This window comes from Mauremys reevesii, linkage group 6 (assembly GCF_016161935.1).
Source record: "Mauremys reevesii isolate NIE-2019 linkage group 6, ASM1616193v1, whole genome shotgun sequence".
NCBI classification, from domain to species: domain Eukaryota; kingdom Metazoa; phylum Chordata; order Testudines; family Geoemydidae; genus Mauremys; species Mauremys reevesii.
The window spans coordinates 76633039-76652135 of NC_052628.1; the positions used below are offsets into that span (position 1 = coordinate 76633039).

Sequence of the window (19097 nt, forward strand, 5' to 3'; positions counted from 1 at the left end):
CTTGCCAGAAACAGGAATGGAGGCGGTTTGTTGCTGCGCTAAATGCCAGAGGCGTAATAGGAACAGGATGATGATCAAAGTAGACTGTCACAGTGACTCTTAATTCTCTTCTCCAGATTCAGCGTGGTATACGGAGATCCTGTAACAGATGAAGCTGGAAGGAAAATAGCTAGACAACTAGTAGCTGAAGTTCTATGCCATATCTTACCAATAGTGACAGAGATAATGAAATCTTATTTCCTGTCTGAGCAGAAAACAGTCAAGTCTAAACTTAGATATATCTAACTGTTCCATTTAAAATTGGCTAGTTTAGGGATGTACTCTTTTTTCTAACTACTTGACTTTTTCCAAAAATGATCCTTTATTGGGGAAAAGAGTAGGAGAAGTATGTATAATCCTAGTTTATTAGTACTCTGAGAATAGTGCAAAGTGTGATTTGTGATACTATTACTTTAGTAAAATAGGATCCATATAAGTTTGAGCTGTTGGCCATATGATCATTTTTAATCTTGAACAGGATGTTCTGTGTCCATATTTGATTAGTGAGCTTAAATACATATTCACCCACGTTATTTACTTAGATATATTAAAAGCATCTATCCAAGTCTAGATGCCTGTACAACTATTAAAAAAAATACACATGCCAATAGACTGTGCCAGCATAAAAACTAGCCCTTTTCTCTAGGAATCCTTACTCAGCTTGCTTTCATATTACTTTGCTTTTATTTTATAGACTTGAGAACATTTGAATCTATAGTGGAAGAACCCTGTGTTTTAGAAAAAGTCTTCCATTTAATTTAAAGTCACTTGCCTGAACAAGGGCTGAAGGATTAGATCCATAATTTTTCAGTTTATGTACATTTGATACCACATTTGCATACATTTAGTAATTTAAAACTTAAAATGGCTACTGTGATTAATTATATATATATATATATATAAAATAATTTGGCTAGCAAAGTTTCCCTCCCCCAAAAGCAACCTTAAGTTTCCCCCAGTATAGTATAAGTATTTTTAAAATGGGTGCAAGGTATACAGCAAAATAAAAATACTGAAAAAAAGTAAATTGTGAAATTGTATTCCAAACACATGGAAATTTTTGGGATTTATATTTCAATCCCAAAAAAGTCTGTGGGGTTGTTTTTGGTGGGTCACTCCCACTTTCAATAGAGCAAATTATGACTTATCTATTGAGTCTCAATAAGACTCAGGTGCTAAGTGCGTAAGTCACCTTCGAATGTTGGAATTTGGAGCCTAATGTCACACAGGGTACATCTACACTGCAATCAAAAATACCCACAGGTGGCTGGTATCAGATGGCTCTTGGGGCTATAAAATTGCAGCATACATGTTTGGGCTCAGGCTGGAGCCCAGGCTCTGGAACTCCAGGTTCAAAAACCTGGGCTCCAGCCCAAGCGTCTACACTGTTTTATAGCCCCGCAGTCTGCACTAGGCATGAGTTTATTATTTCAGAGTAGACATACATTGAGCGCTCTTATGTGGAAGCATGACTGACTACTGTCAGTGTGCCAATGACTCAGAAATCTAGTTTGTTTTTCTAATGAGCTATCTCAGGCTTTGTCAATGTCCAGGTGTCATGTTAAAATCAACATGGCCAAAATTGGGCTCTTGAACTTTTCCTGCTCATTCTCTTCCTTCTCCAAAACTGTAGACACCACCACCAGCCTCACTGTTACTCAAGCCTGTAACGTGGATGTCATCTGTGTCCTCTAGGTGGATCCTCACATTCAGGCCTTTTCTTCTCTGTCCACACAGCTGGAACTCTTTCACCACACAGTTTCCATCTTAACTGCTGCAACCTCCTCATTTAGGACCTTGTGTACTGCAACCTTGCTTGACTCAAGTCTATTCAGAATGCTGTTGCCAAGATAATTTTCCTGGTCTCACACTCCTGACCACAACAGCCCCCTCTGGGTATGTCTACACAGCACTTAAAAACCCACACCACTGGCCTATGCCAGCTGACTCAGACTTACAGGGCTTGAGCTAAGGGGCTGTTTAATTGTCGTGTAGATGTTCGGGCTCAGGCTCAAGCCTGGGCTGCAGGGCCCTGTGAGATGGGAGGGCCCTGGAGCTTGAGCTGCAGCCTGATTCCAAACTATCTATGCTGCAATTAAACAGCTCCTTAGTGTGAGCCCGAGTCCGCAGGCAGGACCAACCGTGGGTTTTTAATGGCCATGTAGATATACCCTCTGAGAGTCCCTCCACTGGCTCCCACTTCACCTCAACACCCTGATTCAAGCTTCTAGTCTTTCAGGCCTTTCATGATTTAGCCCCACTCTACCCTATGAGCCAGTAAAACATCAGAAGAGACATTGAAGGAGGGAAGTGAGAAAAAAAAAGTCACAGACAAGAAGGTAGACATTAACAGAACACGAGGGAAGGAAAGGAGATTAATTTAAAATGATAAAACATAATAGAAAGAGAAAAGACACTGAAAAGATTCTGCTATATACACAAGGATTAGAGTATATAGCAGAAAGAACCAACCAATGAAGGAAGAGAAATAGAACAAAAAGGGAGACATAGTGAATTAACAAAATACAACTTTATACAAAAGATCAGAACCAGACTCTGCCACCTTCTATTGATTGCAATGGGGCTACTTGCAGAGCAAAGTAATTCCTCAATGTGAGTAAGAGTGGCAGAATTGAGATCTTTATGTTTATTATTAATAATAATAATAATTAATAATAAATGTTTGATTACACAGATGGATGACAGCTCTTGTAAACTGAGGTGAGGCATGTCTTCTACCAATCAACTTATAATTGACTAGTCTCTTTATAAGCCCAGCTTGATTTTGCAGATATATTTTCCTTAAGTGCACTTTATCCCTTCTCTCTCCCTTGTACCCATCCATGGTGATGTTGCCTGTGTTTCTTGCAACCAATCTGTCTCTGTCTCTGTTAACAGTCTTGGAGCATTGACAGTTTGTTAAAACTGATAACTGGTGTGGTGGTATTAGTGGTAGTATAAGTGTGGTGATATTTGAGAAAACAACACCTTATTACCTAAAGTTATTCACTTACATATATGCAAGTTTGCATTCACAAGAATTACAAAACAGCAAAATAAAAATAATGTGGTATTGAAGTGAATCAATTTACCCCTTTTCACCAATGTCTAAACATTTCTGCAGGACCATTTCCTCAGAATTCATGATCTTTTTTATCCTTGCTGTCAAGTGATCTTGCCCATTCCACTGTTAGATTTTCCTACCCATTTTCATATAATGTATTACCCTGTTTTCTGTCACCACTGTACTAGTACTTTGCAAATTCTTCATTGCCATATGGAGATCTTTAAAACTTGCTTTAAAATGTTGCCCAAATGAGTGAGATCTGGTTGGTCCTCACTGTATAATTAAAAAAAGAGCTTGCAGCTTCAAAGATCTACCCATGGTCTGGCCTTGCTCCCACTTTGCTAATGCTACAGCAGGTCTGTACTACTTTGATCTTCCAATATTTATTAATTAAAGTATACTGGGAGCATATCAGGTCCATCTGGTATTTAAACTCACATAAAAAAAAGAAAAAAAAAGAGTACTGGTGACACCTTAGAGATTAACAAATTTATTTGAGCATAAGCTTTCGTGGGCTACAGCCCACTTCATCGGATGCATGCAGTGGAAAATATGGTAGGTAGATAGAGATTCTCTATCTCATAAATCATTTAAATGTAAGACTTAAAGAATATACTTTAAATTAATCCAATTGTCTAGTGGGTTGTAACTAATCTTTTGAAACAAATGTTTGTTTTTCCTAGGAGGAAAAGTGAGAATCATCCAATGAATGGGGGGAGGTGGGGAAGAGATAGAGAAACAGTTTTAAGCTATGGTAAATAACAGTAACAATCTTGTACAGTAAGTTTCTTCTTTAGACTTACAAGCACATTAAACATGATCATAATTTCCTTTTTACAGATAGAGAAAACAAGGTACTGTATAAAGATTAAATGATTTGCCCAAGATCAGCAATAGAGAACCCACCTCTTCTGAGTCCTACTGTCTTATCTACTGGACCTCAATGCCATTATAATGCATCCATCTGGTTAAACTACCTGGCGATACACTACAATCAGGACTAAAGGTGGTGCTGATGAAAACGGAAATAGGGGGATGCATATATGCATCTAAAGTACTTGCAGAAGTACCCTCTATATTTATGCAAAATGAAAAGACTTATAGCAGCTTGTTATTATCACTGCTAATTGTACAACACCAATGATTCTGAGGCTGTTGCTAAACTGCAACTGTATAAACTGAAAACCAGCAATAAGTCAGAAAAAAGGTAATGTGGATATGTTTTCCTTTGCATATATAAAATTAAGTCAGGAGACAGAAAAGGGAAGATGAGGTAGAAGCACAAAGGACTCTAATCAATGAGAATCTACATACAAACAAAGCAAAAAAAGATGCCATGAAGGAAGACACAGTAAGGATAATATAGTAATAAGCATGGCCTCAGGACAATGCAACTCAAACACAGCCATAAAGAAACCACTAAGAAACTGTGAAATGGGTGGATTCGTGATCAAAGGAAAATACTATCCCAGATAATTAAACAAGAAATAAAACATTGAATACAGGTAAGATTGCGAGAAAGAAAAATGTAAAAAGTGGCAAAAGGAAGTGATAGCCTAGGTTGGCACAAGAAAAAAATTGAAAAGCGTAGCAAACTGTGAGATCTTCTAATACCACAGAGTTTCCCACAAGGAAATCTTAGTAGTAGCACAGATCACAGCAGCATCAAGTAGTGGGTTTACTGTAGAATATAAATGAATATTTGTGGATAGTTGACAACACAGCTGTTCCAAGTACTTCAGACATCAAATGAGAGGATACAAAGTAAATCTGTAATCGTTACACAGTTTCTATATTCACCAGACATGGACTTTTCAGATCAAATTAAACTGCACACTTCACAGTTCAGCAGTGAACATTCTCCCAAGTTTACAAGGACTGGGAATAAAATATGTCATTAAGCTATCCGTAAGTCAGTAACTTGGCAGAGAAGATGTTACAATGAAAAGTTAGAGCTAAAATGGAAGGCCATAACCCATACCTCTGCATTTTATAATGTGGCAGCCAAATCTGGCACAAGTGCTAATGACATGGAAACTGAATGCCTTGGAAAATGGCTACTTTCAGTTATACAGTCTGTCTCCAGATAAAACAAAGATTCAAAAATTACTAGCATGTGCTGGAAAGACACCATGACCAATCAGGCCAGTATCTAGCATAACCAAAAGGGACCAGATCTACATACAAAAACTCCAGAATGTTCACTGGACAACAGCTGCTCCTATATGATCAGAAGAGACACTATGGTTAGAAAAGTGGTCCCCAAACTGTAGGGTGCACTCCCCACCCCACTCTATCTCTTCCCCACCTCCCTATGAGTGCACAGAGGAATGCTTGGGGGGCACAGAAGGGCCTGGGTCAGCGCCCATTGGAAGCAGGGAGGGAGCACCACCCAGCTCCTGGCTGTGGCCCCACCTCCCTGCCAAGGCATTGCCCCAGCTCCACATCCAGCCCTACCCCCCAGCTGCAGCCCTGGCCTCAGCCCATCTGCAGCTCTGCTCCCAGCCATGGCCCCCACTCCCGGCCTTGGCTCCTACTCCCACCTGGGCCAAGATTCCAGCCCCAGCATCAGCCCTGGCACCAACCTTGGCACCACTCCCAACCATGGTCACAAGGTAAAAAGTTTGGGGACCATTGGGTTAAAGTTTGTTAGAAACCATTGTGTTTTGGGAGAGGAAAGGGCAATGAGATGATGTGATAACCCTATCCAGAGCTGAACTCTATGCCAGCCCCACATGGCCCCTTGGATTCCTGCCCCTTGCTTCTTTCCCCGCCCCTGGTCCCTTTCCTGCCCCAGTGCAGCAGAACCACACCATTGCCGTTACCTGTTTTGGAACCTCTCCAGTGGCAGAGTAAAGGAAGTCCTAAATACAATCTTTTTTAGAAAAAAATAAAGCACATAGGCTTAGAGGTAGCCAGTTGTATTTGATGTGATGTATTATATGTGTGTATACAATTTTTAATATATGTTGACTGCCTTCCTCTTCTCTGTCCTGGCTATGTTTATTGTCATCTTAGCACAAGTCTTCAGGAAAAGGATAATACCTTACTAATTGTTTATACAGTGCCTAGCAAAATGGGGCCTTGTCATATTGAGGCTTTTAGGCATTTCTTTTCTACAATAGAATATATATATATATAAATCAATACATAATAATAGTGTGTAGAATAGTGAAGAACTGTTCCATTGTCCTGCCAGTTACCAAAAAAGATAATTCAGTTTTGTGATGCATAATATTTTCAAGCACATTAGATAAGAACAGCTATACTTGGTCAGACCAAAGGTCCATCTAGTCCAGCATCCCGTCTTCTGACAGTGGCCAATGCCAGGTGTCCCAGAGGGAATGAACAGAACGGGGAATCAAGTGATCCATCTCAGCTTCTAGCAAACAAAGGCTAGGGACACCAACCAGGATGGACAGGGATAGCAGCCATTGATGGATCTATCCTCCATGAACTTATCTAGTTCTTTTTTGAACCCTGTTATATTCTTAGCCTTCACAACATCCTGTGGCAAAGATATCCACAGGTTGACTGTGCATTGTGTGAAGAAATACTTCCTTGTTTGTTTTAAACCTGCTGTCTATTAAAGAGCCCTAGTTCTTGTGTTATGAGAAGGAGTAAACACTTCCTTATTTACTTTCTCCCCACCAGTCATGATTTTATAGACCTCAATCATATCCCCCCTTAGTAGTCTTTTCCCAAGCTGAAAAGTCCATCTTTTTAATCTCTTCTTATACGGAAGCCATTCCATACCCCTAATCATTTTTGTTGCCCTTTTTTGAGATGGGGCAACCACATCTGCATGCAGTATTAAAGATATGGGCATACCATGGATTTATATAGAGGCAATATTATATTTTCTCTTTTATCTAGTCATCTCTTAATGGCTCCGAGCATTCTGTTTGCTTTTTTGACTGCTGCTGCACATTGAGTGGATGTTTTCAGAGAACTATCTACAATGACTCCAAGATCTGTTTGTTGAATGTTAACAGCTAATTTAGACCCCATCATTTTATGTGTGTAGTTGGAATTGTATTTTCCAATGTGTATTACTTTGCATTTATCAATATTGAATTTCATCTGCAATTTGTTGCCCAGTCACCCAATTTTGTGAGATCCTTTTGTAGCTCTTCACCGTCTGCCTGGGACTTAACTATCTTGAGTAGTTTTGTATCATCTGCAAGTTTTGCTATGTCCCTGTTTACCCCTTTTTCCAAATCATGTATGCATATCCTTAATGCAGCTGCACCCAGGTCCTGTTTATGAGAAACAGGAGGGTGAAAGCTCAATGTACATTAGGTACTAATATATCCTACTGCATACTGAATCTGTCCCTCACTGATTGAGGTGATTACTTTGTATATGAACACTCCACACTTTTTTTAAAGAGATAAAAATCAGATTTGTTTTCTTGTATGAATTGTATAATTGTGTAAGAGAGATCAAATGTGTAATCTTCTTAATTTAGAAGTCCATCAGTAGATGGAAATAGCAGCACACCTTTCCATTAAGAAGAGTTAACGGATTTTAATGCACAGAATGGGAATTGCTATAGGGATACTGTGTGTGCATGCGCACGTCCTTATTCAAGTGAAACAGGCAACTAGCAGCATCTCATTAAATACTTATCAAATACTTTACCGTGTGGTCTATTTTGAAAGGAGTCAAGTTCCAGAAAAAAAAAGGTATAAACTACAAAAGAGTTTCTCAGCTATAGTGTCTTTATGGGTAAAGTCCATAATTAAATCATTTGCAACCAAAAAAATGGGGATGGGCTATGTAGGTCTGGTCGCACTGACTCTTCTCTCTTCCTCCCCACCCCCGGAGACTCTCTCACAGTGTGGGACTCCCCATCTTGGGTGCTCTGAGTGCTCTTAGTCCCAGAGCAGTGCAACAGGATTGGAGTGGGGCAGTGAATTTGCCTTATCAGATTTTAATAAAATAATAGTAATAGTGGTTTTGTGGGCTTCTTGTAGTTACTGCTTACTGACTCAACTTCTTATTTTTATACTCTTAAAAAAGAAAGACTGTAAATGCTCTAAATCTCATTGAATTGAGACAATGGGGTTCAAACCTATATTTTCAGTTGTGTATCCACACAGTCATGCCTATTACTTACTCTACAGCATTTTAAAAATCAGCTCAATAGTCACCTTTTGCATTCAGGCCAAGTCTTGTAATTTCAAGATAATCCTTGATGTTGGGTAAAATTAGATCAGCAGAAGAGTTCTGGGAATTGTTACAAGTCACACGTTCCAATGTATTGACTGCACTGGGCATCTGAAAAACCTGAGAATTTCCTCTGTTCCACACTCCATAGCTTTTCTATGCTGCATGAAAATAAAAATACATAAAATAAAAAGTTTTAATTGAAAGAATCAAGGAGATAAGATATCTCTGACTTTACACAAGTTTGGAAAACACAACGCTCAGTAATAGTTTGTGAACTCTCTTTTCCCCCCATTATTTCATTGAATGTCACTATTATAGCTGCTGGGACAATGACTGCATCACGCCTAAACTCTCTATTCTGCCTGTTTTAGATCTGTGACCCCACAGAGTCTAGAGATCTTGGAGGCAGTCCAGAGAGTCCTCTGTATGCCCAAGGCTAGGCAGTAACACGATGTAATTAGGATTCTGAACAAAATAAAAATAGTAATTATCTTAATTTTTCTCTTTTCCTAGTACAATATGAAGTGAAAATCCTCAGCATTTTAGGACCAAATCCTGCGCTAACTTATACACACTGCAGCCTCATTGACTTCAGTAGCTTTGTATGGGATATAATTCAGGGCAGAATTTGATTGTTTAATATCTTAGAGGACAAACTGAATTATACAAATCCCTGGCTACACAGATAACACATTCCCAAGGAAGATTAAATCTGTAACTTCTGGCCCACTTGCATATTTAAATATTGTCAGATACTAAATTTATCTAGGGTTCAAATCTGCAAGTGCTCAACATGTAGAACTCCAATTGGTAGTTTATGACTTTAAAAGATTGCATAAATACATACATAAAAAAATAAATAATTTTTTCCTCGATCACTGTGGAATACATCATTAACTTGTAAAGGTACAACCTATATCATCACTGATTTGCCACTGCATTAATCCAGTTTTATGCTGGTGTAATTCCATTGATTTCAATAGTGCTAGACCAGTGCCAAACTCGTATAATGCAGTGATGAAATCACACCCAAATATCTGTGGCAAATGTTTCTAACTGACATACCAAAACTGTCCTTTTAAAGCAACTCACTTATACCAGCAGCAAAGAATCCTGTGGCACCTTATAGACTAACAGACGTTTTGCAGCATGAGCTTTCGTGGGTGAATACCCACTTCGTCTCTTGCATCCAACGAAGTGGGTATTAACCCACGAAAGCTCATGCTGCAAAAGTCTGTTAGTCTATAAGGTGCCACAGGATTCTTTGCTGCTTTTACAGATCCAGACTAACACAGCTACCCCTCTGATACTTGTTACTTATACCAGTGGCATACCAACTGGGACATTGGGAATCATTAGAAATGTTCCAAGATATGATTTAGATAAAGTATAACACTATTTTCTTGTCTAGAATCTATTAGCAGTGACTAAAATGTAAATGTTTGGTTTGGTGTTTAGCCTCCTGAAGAGTGTCGCTGAAGCACAAATACAGGAGTGCTGAAACTACTACAAGGTTGGCTGATGACTATTTTTTAAGGAAGATCATATTATCCTTTTTAATTATTGGACCCGTAGGTACAATCAATCGTGATGTTTTTACTAGGTAAAACAAATCAGGACTCAAGATCACAGACTCTAGTTGTGCAGTCACATGAATCTGTATGTACCAGGGAGAGATGCCATGTTAATTCCATACAGATGTGCTATTGCATTCCAGTCTGAAAATTTGCAGAAGAGGAAATGCTAGTTACACCCCTTCCCCCTTACAGACTAGGACAGAACATTTCATGTACTGTATGTGTGTTTTGAATTCAGAGAAAGATCTTAGGCTTCTTTGTCCCAGTTTTAACATTTCACTGCTACACTTTTAAACCAAATACCTCCATTCTCTGATTAAAGTCCAGATACGAACATCACATACATCTTAATATTTTTTAAAGGACAGTTTTTAAATGGCAACAATGGAAAGTCACCGAGCCACAGTCTGCTCTCAGTTGCACTAGTACATTCAGAGTCACTTCATTGACACATCAGTGTAACTAGGATGAGAATCTAGCCCCATTGAGTTTATTGCAACAGTATAAAAACACAGTCCTGTCCTTTCAAGTTCATCCTATAGATAGGAAGTTGTGTGCAGAGACTCAGTGTCATTCAGTGTTAGTCCGTCAGAACAGTAAGTAGGATTTTTAGTGAAGAGTTCTGTAATAATGCTCACCCAGCTGTGGAAGGCGATTTAAATCTATGTATGACAAGCACTGAATAAGTGCAGAGAATAAGATTACTATGTGAGTCTTTTGGACAACATGCTAAATTCACGCCAGGCTCTATACCAGTTTCTGACCAGTTTTGATCAGTGTAAAGTACAACCACTGGTAAGACTGTGGTGGGGCAAAGCAGCCATAACCCAACTTCCTGGCCAGTGCCATGCATCTTTCAAGGTCAGGGATGGGGAATGTCCATAGCAACTGGGGATGTTCTGATTCAGCAGGTCTCCTTTGCAGCCTCCACCAGGAGCACAGATAGAAACTTTTCTGTCCTGATCAAGTTTAGAAATTAAGCAAGAATAGTGGCCTCACATTCTCTTCCTCAAGGTGGATTCTTCTTGGAGTTCAGGGGATTAGTTTGTATAGGGTGGTGATTTGCCCTTATTCACCCAAACTGGTGCAAGGTGATCTGACCCAACCCCTTAAAACGAAGATCCTGTTTGCTCTGTGAGGACATACAGTTATGAAAAAATACTATGGAATGTTGAAAGGGACTTACCACTGTTTCATTGGCCAAAATTTCTCTTCTCACTGTGGTGAAGTGTGCTGTGCACTGGATGTTGCTTTCCACCCCAGATCTGTTTGTTTTTCAGCAGCCAGTAATGTGATTCCTGTTTGTAACTATAGTACAGTGAAACCTCTTAAATTACTGCTCAAGTGACTCATAAAAATCAGTTGCCAACCAGAAGTAGTTATTGACTTAAGGTAAAAAAAAATTGTACTTGAAACCACGGGGATACTTTTGTCACTTAAAATGTGGTTGTGGTTAGAAAGTCACCTTCTCATTCAGTTTCCCTCCACTTGTGTATTCTGACACATCTTCCCTTATGTTACAGACAGAAATATTATGTCACTAATTTATACTTCTCATTGCAGAGCTAGTGCAGCTATGGGGGAATACAGCAAAATCTTCTGACTTGTGCATCATCTATAGAATAGTTAACCAAGTTCAAATTGCACAATTGTTTGTAACAAAGCTCACAGGTTGTTTCTGGAGAGCAAGGACTAGAAAAAAAAACTGTTCTTTGAAACTGATTCTGACTCGAGTTCTCCATTTGTCCCTAGCGGACATTGATAACCAGAGAAGTTTCAATTCTCACTGAAGATCACACCTCAGTAATACTGAGTAGTCAGTGACTTATTGTGTGTTGTTGACTCAGAGGCTTACTTTTCCCTGCTGAAGAATCTATTCTGGATAGATTAGGTATGTTTGGATGTTTCTGCAATGTGTTTGCTATAGTCTGGTATAGAGATGGACTTTTCACAATTTAAAATTTTCTATGTCAATGTTTTCCATTTCTCACGGAAATTTCAAAAACATTTTTCTGACCATCTCCACTAAGGTATTTTGTTGTGCTTAAAAGATCAATGAGAATTTTGAGGACTGAAACCATGTTTAACTGTGAGATGTCTTTTACCGTGAACAGCACCACCCATAGGAGGAGGAAATGCATCTGTTTGGTCAGGCCTAGAGGTTGCTGTCTCCCAATGTCTGACAGAGCCAGGAAGGTGGATGGGAACAGAGTTAAGCTCTGTCTGTATAAGGCAGAAGTGACGTAGAAGGCTGTGCTATAGCAGCTGTTCTCAAACTATGGGTTGGGACCCTGTAATAGTCCGCGGTAGGGGCCGGGCCGTCTCAGGGGCCGTTGGGAGCCAGGCCGCCTCACTACACGGCCCTATCAGCCTCCGGGTTCTGAAGGGTTTTTGGGGTTCTGCCCCTCAAGCAGGGGCAGAACAGAAGGCACACAGTTCCTGCTAGGAGTCCCAGCCCGCAGTCAGGGCGGGACAGCAGACACTAGGTCTAGGCTCCGGTCCTGGCAGCCGGAGCTACGCAGTTACAGCATCAGTAAGCCCCAAGTCCTAGGTCAGGGCGGGCAGCACCAGAATCCAGGAGCTCAGATCCCACTACAGGGCTGAGCAGCAGTCTCGTCTGTAGTCCCCAAGCCCTAGCTCAGGCGGGCAGCAACACAGCAGTTCTAGCTCAGCTCCTCACAGCAGGGCTGAGCACACAAAGTCACTAGTTTAAGCCCAAGCCCTCAGTCAGGGCGGGGCAGCAACACAGCAGTTCTAGCTCAGCTCCTCACAGCAGGGCTGAGCACACAAAGTCACTAGTTTAAGCCCAAGCCCTCAGTCAGGGCGGGGCAGCAACACAGCAGTTCTAGCTCAGCTCCTCACAGCAGGGCTGAGCAACAACCAATAGTCCCAGGGGCTCAGGTCCTTGTCTCAGGAACTGAGCAACGATAATAGTCTTAGGAAGCCCAGGCCCTTAATCAGGGCAGGGCAATACAAAGTAGTTCAGGGCTCAGGTCCTTGCATCAGGAGCTAAGCAATAACAATAGTTCAGTAATCCCCAGCCCTAGGTCAGGGTGGGGCAACAAACAATAGTCCCAGGGGCTCAGGTCCTTGTCTCAGGAGCTGAGCCACAAGAGTCAGTAAGCCCCAAGGTGGGGCAATAAACTATAGTTCAAGGCTCAGGTCCTTGTAGCAGGAGCTAAGCAGCGGCATCAGTCTCAGGAGGCCCAGGCCCTCAGTCAGGGCAGGGCAACAAACAATAGCTCAAGGCTCAGGGCCTTGTAACGGGAACTGAGCTATGGCAGCAGTTCAAGAAGCCCAGGTAAGTGCAGGCTTCTCTGCCTGAACAGCTGGTAGGAGGGGGAGGCTGCCACCCGTGAGTGGGGTGGCAGGGGGGACACAGGCCCACCCACTCCACTGTGTCCCAGCCCGGGGCCCTAACAGCGGCGTGGATCCGCTGCAGTCAGTGGGGATCCTGGCCGCAACACACTGACATGGGCACGTCAGTGCCCTCAGCCGGACAGGGTTCGGCTACCCCCGGGCTGCATTCCATCTCCCCCTCCTCGGGTACCTGCTCGTCGCTGGGCTCGGCAGCGGGGTCCCATATCATGGGCTCCTCGGTGAGCTGCTGCTCCTCTGGACTTGGGTCACAGGAACGCTCGGGCAGCTCCTCGGGTACCGGGCTCGGGCAGGCTCGGCCAGTCCACCTCGGGGTACCTGGCTCGAGGAGGCTCGGTCTGTCCGTCCGGGTACCTTGCTTGAGGGAGGCTTGGTCCATCCGCATCCGGGTACCTTGCCCTGGGCAGGCTCGGCCAGTCAGGAGCCTGAACAGGAGCGTCCGTCCTCTCCGGCCGCTGGGCTCTAACTGAGGGTTGAGGCCGGGCTTTTATACTTCCTGTCCCGCCCCTTGACTTCCGGGGCGGCGGTGGCTCCGCCCACTGAGGTGGCTCCGCCCACTGAGGTGGCTGTTCTGGTTCCTCTCTCTCAGAGGCCGTCGGGAGCCAGGCCGCCTCACTACAGACCCCAAAGTGGTCCATTTTAATGGAGTCACCAAGGCTGGCATTAGACTTGCTGGGGCCCAGGGCTGAAGGCTGAGCCCCACCACTCAGGGCCAGGGCTGAAGCCTAAGAGCTTCAGCCCTGGGTGATGGGGCTCAGGTTACAGTCTCTCTGCCTGGGGCTGAAGCCCTTGGGCTTCAGCTTTGCCTCCCCACCCCTGCACCCGCACCCGAAGTGGTGGAGCCCAGGCTTTGGGTCCCCTGCCTAGGGCGGTGGGGCGCAGGCAGACTCAGGTCCCAGTCCCTCCTCCTGGGGTTGTTTAGTAGTTTTTGTTGTCAGAAGCGGGTCACAGTGCAAGGAAGTTTGAGAACCTCTGCACTACAGGAGCAGGTAAATCTTTAAATGCAATTTCTATTGGAGGTATACAATACACCTCTGCCAATAGAGTTCTCAGGCTCAGGATCATTTTGGATTCATTGCTGCTACTGTCGTCTCAGGAGACAGCTGTGATATGTAATGCTTCCCCCCTCCCCCATCTATGATAGCTTCCTAGATAGTGACTCTTCCTCTCCAACGTGGGCCTCACCTCAGAGTTTCATGCCTTTAAAACCTTAAGACAGTTATACAATGCACTATATTTGGGGATATTTTTAAAAAAGATTCAAAAGCTTCATCTAGTGCAGCATACAACTGCATCTCTCTTCAGGGGCCTTAACCATTATAATTTTATACAACACTAGAGCTTTGAATTTTCTGCTGGATACTTATTTGCTTCTAATTGCAGGTCGAGTTGTTGGTTATAATCTGTATGGCTCTGTGAAGGAGTTAACTCACCTCAGGAACATCTCCTCATGGCCAGGCATGGTATAGCATATTTCACCCTATGGCTGATGGCCCCTCAGTCACTGCAGTGATCTCTCTGCCTGTATTCAGCCCTGTGGCCAGGTCACAATTTTATCCTCTGCTTCCAGGCTAAAAGAAAGTCCAATGTAGGATAGTTCAATGTCCTCACAAGAGGGTCTTTAGCCCCAGCTTCTGGACCCCAATCCTCACCTCTGGGCTTTCCAAGGTCTTTGTCACCTTCTTTGGACTCAGGCCACCTTCCCAGTGGCTGGTTGGGGAACCTGGGCCCTCCCACTACACCAGATTCCAGCCCAGGACCCTACAACCAGCAGCTAAAGCCTGTGTAGTCCCATTCCTTGGGTTTCTTTCTCCAGTCTCCTTCCTATCTGGCCTTTGTCAGGCTTGCATCTTTTAAGTTCCCCTTGCTTTGTGCTGCCACAGAACACCTCCTAGGGCTCTCACTCCCTGGCAATCCAAATCCTACTCCTCTTTCAGGGTGCTTGTCAACCTTCTCTAGTCAGGCTAGGATCCCAGGGCTCATTCTCCCCCCTAGACTTCTTCCCCACCACCTCTTTATTCCTAGAGAGTAAATGCAGCCTCTCCCTGCAGCACCCATTCTGCTACCTACTTCCACTCTGTATACAAACAGCCTGCTCCTGCCAGGTGGGCTTCATGATCAGTTAAGACTGTCTCTTCCTCCAGGTGCAGCCAAGTAACATAATTAGCCCCTCAGGTCCACATTCACCCATTCAGGGTCTGTGTGGGGGTAAACACTCCATCGTAAGATCCAAATAGTTTTGGATGCAGTTCCAGTACCCACTCCTAAGCATTCATGAATCAGGCCCCTGAAATCCTGAGATTTCAACTTTTAAAAACCATGGTTTTTAAAAGAATTAATGGGTTCTTTTTATTTGCCTTCTGATTTCTGAGTCAGAAAGATTCCTGTTTACAGATTTTCACCACAATAAGAAGTGTTAAAAACATACCTTAAAAATGAAAGCTGAAATGCCCGTATAATCATAGAACTCAAGTTTCTGGGGCTTAAACAAAACAAAAAACCCATGAGATTTGCAATAAAATGGTGTGAATTGGCAATATTGCCAATTGTTTGCATTGCCAGTTGAAGAATTGTCACTCTCCGTATGTCCAATCATAATATTTATAATCCTGTAGGAACTCACTGCCATTTCCTGTGCCCAAACCCTCACTAACAGGTAGCATGGTGTTCTCAGAACAAGAGGTTGGTTTCTGGAACCTGCTTCCTCCAGCAGATCAATACAGCCTGGGTTGGCATGCCTCAGAGAGCAGTATAAAACCTATTTCTTTGATCTAGTTTTGATAGACCCTAGTGATATTAGAAAATAGGGGTTAGGAGTTCTTATTGAGAAATTAGTTTCATTATATTCTATAATTAAGTCTGGTTGCTAGAAGGTGCCCAGGTGATAAGCCCCAAAACAAATTTCTTCATTAATTGTAACAGGGCAGGACTCACCACTGTGGTGCCTCCTGCTGGCAATTAACTCAGTCTTTTCACAGGGCACCCTCCTCCAGTGGTGTCTCATTGCCATCCAGACCCACATCACCTCAAGGATTACAGCATTCTCTTCAGGACAGAGCCCTCTGGCCATGCCCCATTCCATTCTCCCCCCCCTTCCAGGGGAACGAGCCATCCTCTGTCCAGCCACTCGCTTCCATGGCCAACTGCAACCCAAGGTTCTAGCCACTTGCTTCAGTGGCAAACTGCAACCCTTCACTGGCCACTACCCTCAGTGGCAAGTGAGCAGTGGGGAGACCCAGGCCCACCCATTACTCCAAATCCCAACCCAGGGACCCTCTAGGCAACAGCCATGCAATGCATCTCCTTCAATCCCCACCATCCATTTCCCTGGCACACTTCCCCATTGCCTTAGCACCTTCTCAACCCTATATCAGGGCTTCAGTCTTTCAGCCAATCTGGTTAGAGCTCCCTCTCACTCCCCTGACCAGACCCAGCACTGCTCTGTCCAGGGTGCTAGTAGTTCCATCAGCCCTTCAGAAATCCAGTCCCTTCTCCATAGAGTCCCAAGAGAGAACTGCCTTCTCTGCTCTGCAGTTCTCTTTATATATGGGCCTGCTCTGCCCTGATTGGCTGCTTCTTGTAGCCCCTCACTGATTGGCTGTCTGCTGCACAGCCTCCCCAGGGCTTCTTTTAACCCTTTCTCCACCAGTGTGGGGCAGACGCCCCATTAAACTAATTAATATCCATTGTCATAAGTACATTTTAACGTTGTGTAGAGAAATCAACAAATACTAAGAAAAAAAGGAAGAGAGGACAACTTTTTCAACTTTCAAGATACTGATGTACCTAGGATTTTAAAACCAAGTTTTAAGTTATGTAGAGCTAATATCTTTTTTCATCCACAACAGAAATAATTGTTTCCCCTTACATGGAAATATGAAAAAAACACAATATCACCTTGTCTAAAAATAGTTACCTGCCTTTCTGGAAAGACAATCCCTGAAACTAAAAACTGATTTAAGGTTTATTCTTCAGCCATTGCATTTGATGAACAATGGAGGATGAATGAACTTCCCTTCACAAGCTCAAATGTAACAGGTATCTTTGGAAGAGTTCATTAACCTTAATTCTAGCCTTTCCTGAAGTTTTACGTATGTCAGTACTCACTGAGTCCTTTAAGAGTGATCAGTTTAAAATCTGTAATGTGAAAATTCTGTGTGCAAATGTTTTACGTCAGCCAGTTGGAGCTAAGTTCAGCCTCTTTTAATGCAAGATCAGTAAACATCCCCCAATATACAACCACAGTCCCATATTCAAACCTGATTGGCAAATGTAATGAATATGATATAGCGAGGAAGAGCACCATGCTTGCAATTCAGGTGACTACACAAGACTTTTTAATTTGAGGGAAGAGATTTTCATTCAGAATGACCTCCCCTGCTTTGAACCATTGGACAGCTTTGAACTGTTGAAGGAAAATGGCAATCAAAATTTAGACTTCATGCTATTAAGAGCTGAAGTAGTTCCAATTAACTGTTAAATGATTTAAACCATATTTTTGCAGGAGGGGGATATTAATTTTACACACACACACACATACACACACACACACACACACAAATCTAAATGACTAAAAGCTTTAACTGGGTCAAATCCTACTCTCAGTTAAACCACTGTAAATCCAGTTAACTCAATTTACTTTTACTGGTTTTATCATCCTGCCAGCTCCAGCCATCCTAAATAAATAAATAAGGGCAAGCAGGTAGGATACACTGAAAGCATATGTGGTGGGAAAATGGCAATGTGAATAAAAATGAGTCGTGGGCAGACTGATTTATCTGGAAAACCAGTACTGACTTACATAGAGTTACTCCTGATTTGTACTTGGAAAAACTCAGAGCAGAATTTGGTCCTCTCCTTGGATGCACTTAATTTTCATTAATGCTAAGGAGTTACTACAGCTACACTGAGTCAAAAAAGAGAAGTTTCAAACCTTTTTGAACAGTGATATAATGACAGCTAAGTAAACACTTCTTAACCCTCTTATTTTACGAAGAGCTATCTTCAGTGGAGCGCCCACCACCACCCCCAAGTACCTGCTGGATACTTCAGACAAGCCAGAGTCACAGGTCCCCGGTGTGAACAGTGAGGAGGAGGTGTTGGATGAGGAAGAGGAGAAGGAGGAGTTGGGGGACAGGCGATTGGGGGATCCAGTGGCACAGCAGGCCAGGACCTGGTTTTGACTCCAGAGCAGTTGAGCCAGTCCCTATAAAGTCCAGCACAGGTGAGCCTAATGCAGGGGGAAGGAAACTCTGGTAAGTTTGCAGTTTGCTTTGATATGGCAGAGACACATCTGTTCATTTATGCTTTTTTAACCATGCTAGAAGAGGTAGTGATATAACCAATAGAGGCAGAGTTGCTCTCTGCTTCTCATTCCCCTGTTCAGCTAGGCAGAGGGGGCCCTTCAGAACAGTTTGTTTATGTGCATCGGAATGTCCCATGAATCCTCCATAGAGATCTCAAGGAAGTTTTCCTGTAGGTAGTCTGCATCCTCTGCTGAAGGTTTCTGGGGAGAGCTGCCTTATTTCTTCTGCTGTGGGAGGAGACTTTCCCTTGCCACTCAGCAATTACTTCAGCAGGCACCATTTCAGCACATAGGCTAGCAGCATACGGCCCCAGTCTGCAGCCAGATGCCTGCAAGAGCTATTCCCTTTCAGCCTCTGTTACCCTCAGGAGTGAGATATCAGCTAAAATCACCACCACCTGTGCAAAACAGTGCCAGTATTCAGTTCAATTGCCCTATCCACATATACTCATATCTGTGAGCTGCCTTATTGAGCCTTTATTGTCTCAACTTGCCTCCTTCCTCCTCCTCCCCAAGGCCTTACTCACCATGGCTGGGACTGCCACCATGCTTTATG

At 43.0% G+C, this 19097-nt stretch overlaps 1 long non-coding RNA gene across 1 annotated transcript; it reads right to left on the reverse strand.

The window, feature by feature from the left end:
* Positions 1 to 7898: 7898 nt before the first annotated feature.
* Positions 7899 to 16730, reverse strand: LOC120407977. The gene is made up of 5 exons (XR_005600354.1): positions 16592 to 16730; positions 15665 to 15718; positions 14670 to 14807; positions 11045 to 11166; positions 7899 to 8439 (listed from the first exon to the last, which is right to left on the reverse strand). It is a non-coding gene; the product is annotated as an uncharacterized LOC120407977 (long non-coding RNA).
* Positions 16731 to 19097: the final 2367 nt, after the last annotated feature.